The sequence below is a fragment of the Triturus cristatus genome, chromosome 8 (genome assembly GCF_964204655.1).
Source record: "Triturus cristatus chromosome 8, aTriCri1.1, whole genome shotgun sequence".
Classification (NCBI taxonomy): Eukaryota; Metazoa; Chordata; class Amphibia; order Caudata; family Salamandridae; genus Triturus; species Triturus cristatus.
The window spans coordinates 473,969,520-473,973,914 of NC_140591.1; the positions used below are offsets into that span (position 1 = coordinate 473,969,520).

Consider the following 4,395-nt stretch of genomic DNA (forward strand, 5'->3'; position numbering starts at 1 on the left):
GTGATGCTGGGGCTCTGGTTAACTTTAACCGGGTAGTAGGTCTTCAACATGTCTTCTCCCTCTAGAAGGGGGGAATACTATCCTCATCACCAGAATTGGTGTGGGGGTAGTATTTCAAAGTGTTAGACACCTTACACGACATGTTTTGATAAAGCCAAACCATGGTTACCATAACCGCGAGGATTATAAGGCACTTTAAGAGTATATGGCAGGCGATATCATAGAATAGCTATAAGGACATGGTTCCGAAAGCTGCAGACAGGCTCAGCTCATGCTAGAGCACCATCTCACATGTTACCAAGCACTCTGCCTTCAGGATTGTTAAGGCCTGCCAAAGGAGTGACTAAAAGGTTACCCATGTGTCTATATATAAGGTAGGTATAGGAATACTATACCTAAGCAAGGGGTGATTACACGACCTTGCCCCAGCTGAGTGATCGGCCAGTTGTGTCATGATGGGAAGCCAGCCAGGGGTGGCATAATACATGCTGCAGCCCCTGGTAGGCCTAGGGTACACCCATGCCCTGGGTACCTAAGGTACACTGTACAGGGCCCTATAGGGTGATCCTTACCAATTGGGTTATGTACCTAAAGTACATAGTGTGAATTTAGAGAGAGAACAGCTGGGCTGTGGGTCTGATTAGCAGGCCCACAGCCACATCTAAGTCGAAAACCAGTGAAGCAAAAGCAAAAAGTGGGGGTGACCATAGGAAGCAGACCCTACTCTCCTACACAGGTGGAACAACCCTCCCTCGTTGCCAGGTACCAGGTTCGATCCGGTCCCGTGCGGCCGGGCCAAGGGGTTTGAAGACTCGCGTGGTCCCTCCTGGTTACTCCAGGACGTACCGGTGGCTGCAGGGCTGCCTGCTCCCGTCGCACTGGGAGACCCCTTCCTCGCCCGCGGGTGGATGTGTGGCGGGGGGACTCCCAGGCCGAGCACCTGGTAATGTTTTTTGTCTCCCAACAGTGCAGTCTGACTCCCAGAGGGGAAGCCTTGTACGCGGCACCTGGGCCGTCTGCCGCGCAGGCGGTGGACGGACGGCATCACCTTCCTCCCGCCTCTCCTGCGCCTGCAGGTGGACGAACGCTTTCGAAAAGTTGCCTGTGACTCTTGGAGGTGGATCACTCAGCTCCCGCGTCGATGAAGAACGCAGCTAGCTGCGAGAATTAGTGTGAATTGCAGGACACATTGATCATCGACACTTTGAACGCACCTTGTGGCCCCGGGTTCCTCCCGAGGCTACGCCTGTCTGAGGCTCACTCGATTGTCAATTGCCCCGGGGTTTCCCCAGGGCGCAGCTGGGGCCGTCGCAGGGTTAGCTCCGCTTCCCTTCGTCCCCCCACGATCGCCCGTGGCAGGGTTCTCGCTGGGTCCTGCCGCGGAGGTACGCAGCCAGCGCACCCAGCCCCGAGAAGGGGTCTGGCGACCGGTCTGCCCCAGGCCCGTCCCAGGGCGCCTGGCTGCATGCCGCGCGTGGCTGTCTGTGGTGTCCCACCGGCTGCCCGTGCGCACGCGCCTTGGGTGCCCACCTCTGCGGCCGGCTTCCTGGGAAGAGCAACCCCCCTCCAGATCTGATCTGGGGAAATAGGGCACACGTGCTGTTGGGTCGCCAGGCCCCTGCTCCGGCAGGGTCCTGGCCTTCCCCGGCGGCTCGCCCCGACGCTCTGACGTTTTCTTCCGACTACGACCTCAGATCAGACGTGGCGACCCGCTGAATTTAAGCATATTACTAAGAGCCAAGCGCCAAATCCCCGCCTGGCGGTGGGCACGGGAAATGTGGCATACAGAAGACCAACTCCCCGGCGTCGCTCAGGGGGCCCAAGTCCTTCTGACCAAGGCTCACCCCGCGGGCAGTGTTAGGCCGGTAGCAGCTTCCGGCGCGCCGGGTTCGGGTCTTCTCGGAGTCGGGTTGCTTGGGAATGCAGCCCAAAGTGGGTGGTAAACTCCATCTAAGGCTAAATACGGGTGCGAGACCGATAGCCAAGTACCGTAAGGGAAAGTTGAAAAGAACTCTGAAGAGAGAGTTCAAGAGGGCGTGAAACCGTTGAGAGGTAAATGGGTGGGGTCCGTGCAGTCCGCCCGGAGGATTCAACACGGCGGGAAGGTCGGTGGCCTGGGAGTTCCGGATCCCCTCCGTGGGACTGGCGCCCGGGCCTCACCCGGCCCCCACAGGGCGTACTTCCTCCGTGGCCGTGTGGCGCACTGGGTTGGCTGGGAAGGCTTCGGGCGGTAGGTGGCCCTCTGCTCCGGCTGAGGGTGTTACAGCCCCCCTGGCAGCAGCTTTGCCATGTCCGCGGGGCCAAGGAAAATTCAACCGCCTCTGCCCCCTCCCCCGGCTGTCCCTTGGGGTGCGCCGGGGCGGGGAAAGGGGGACGGGGCCCCCTGCTCGTGGCACGACTGTCGACTGGGGCGGGTGTTCTCAGTGCGCCCCGACCATGTCGCGCTGTCGGGGGGGAGGCCCACGCCAGGCGCCAGGGGTCTGTGGCGATGTTGGTTACCCACCCGACCCGTCTTGAAACACGGACCAATGAATCTAACACGTGTGCGAGTCGGAGGGCGAGCAAAACCATGTGGCGCAATGAAGGTGAGGGCCGGCGCGTGCCGGCTGAGGTGGGATCGTGCCGCGCTTCCGTATCGCCTGCTCCGTCGGGGAGGTGGAGCATGAGCGTGTGTGATAGGCACCGAAAGATGGTGAACTATGCCTGGGCAGGGCGAAGCCAGTGGAAACTCTGGTGGAGGTCCGTAGCAGTCCTGACGTGCAAATCGGTCATCCAACCTGGGTATAGGGGTGAAAGACTAATCGAACCATCTAGTAGCTGGTTCCCTCCGAAGTTTCCCTCAGGATAGCTGGCGCTCGGAGCCCCCAGTTTTATCTGGTAAAGCGAATGATTAGAGGTCTTGGGGCCGAAACGATCTCAATCTATTCTCAAACTTTAAATGGGTAAGAAGCCCGGCTCACTGGCGTGGAGCCGGGCATGGAATGCGAGTGCCTAGTGGCCCACTTTTGGTAAGCAGAACTGGCGCTGCGGGATGAACCAAATGCCGGGTTAAGGCACCCGATGCCAATGCTCATCAGACCCCAGAAAAGGTAATGGTTGATATAGACAGCAGGACGGTGGCCATGAAAGTCGGAATCAGCTAAGGAGTGTGTAAAAACTCACCTGCCAAATCAACTAGCCCTGAAAATGGATGGCGCTGGAGCGTCGGGCCCATACCCGGCCGTCGCCGGCGCTGAGAGCCGCGGGGGCTAAGCCGCGATGGGTAGGAGGGCTGCTGCCGTGCCCACTGAAGCTCAGGGCGAGGGCCCGGGTGGAGCCGCCGCAGGTGCAGATCTTGGTGGTAGTAGCACATATTCAAACGAGAACTTTGAAGGCCGAAGTAGAGAAGGGTTCCATGTGAACATGGGTCAGTCGGTCCTAAGAGATGGGCGCGCGCCATTGGGAAGGGACGGGCGATGGCCTCCTTTGCCCTCGGCCGATCGAAAGGGAGTCGGGTTCAGATCCACGAACCCAGAGTGGCGGAGATGGGCGCCCTCGCGGCATCCAGTGCGGTAACACAAACGATCGTGAGCCCCGGGGAGAGTTCTCTTTTCTTTGTGAAGGGCAGGGCGTCCTGGAATGGGTTCACCCCGAGAGAGGGGCCCGAACCTTGGAAAGCGTTGCGGTTCTGGCAGCGTCCGGTGAGCTCTCGCTGGTCCTTGAAAATCCAAGGGAGATGGTGTAAATCTCGCTCCGGGCCGTACCCATATCCGCAGCAGGTCTCCAAGGTGAACAGCCTCTGGCATGTTGGAACAATGTAGGTAAGGGAAGTCGGCAAGTCAGATCCGTAACTTCGGGATAAGGATTGGCTTTAAGGGCCGGGTCGTCGGGCTGGGGTGCGAAGCGGGGATGGGCGCGTGCCACGGCTGGACAAGGCGCCTCCCTCCAGGGCAGCGGCGACTCTGGATGCGAGCCAGGCACTTCCTGTGGATCGCCCCAGCTGTGGTGGTCGCCTCTCCCCGTGCTCCCTCCCCGGGGGCGCGGTGCCTGCGATTTGCCTCAGCCGCCACCTAGCAGCTGACTTAGAACTGGTGCGACCAGGGGAATCCAACTGTTTAATTAAAACAAAGCATCGCGAAGGCCCGAGGCGGGGGTTGACGCAATGTGATTTCTGGCCAGTGCTCTGAATGTGCTCTGAATGTCAAAGTGAAGAAATTCAATGAAGTGCGAGTAAACGGCGGTAGTAACTATGAGTCTCTTAAGGTGCGGGAGTAACTATGACTCTCTTAACCTATTCTCGGTTGTAGTGGCCTTTACCTCCCAGTGGTCCAGCCGGTAACTGCCTCTATAGTGCTAGACTCTGCGTAGAGAAGGCTATAGAGACAGGCCAAACAAGGTTCCTTCATGGCAGCAAGC

General features: G+C 59.2%; 1 non-coding gene and 1 pseudogene across 1 annotated transcript; both read left to right on the forward strand.

The window, feature by feature from the left end:
* The first annotated feature begins 1,106 nt into the window (after positions 1 to 1,106).
* On the forward strand, positions 1,107 to 1,260 carry LOC146802373 (5.8S ribosomal RNA). Its single transcript, XR_014968423.1, has one exon. It is a non-coding gene; the product is annotated as a 5.8S ribosomal RNA (ribosomal RNA).
* Positions 1,261 to 1,713: 453 nt separating this feature from the next.
* On the forward strand, positions 1,714 to 3,784 carry LOC146802374 (28S ribosomal RNA; annotated as a pseudogene).
* The last annotated feature ends 611 nt before the right edge of the window (positions 3,785 to 4,395 follow it).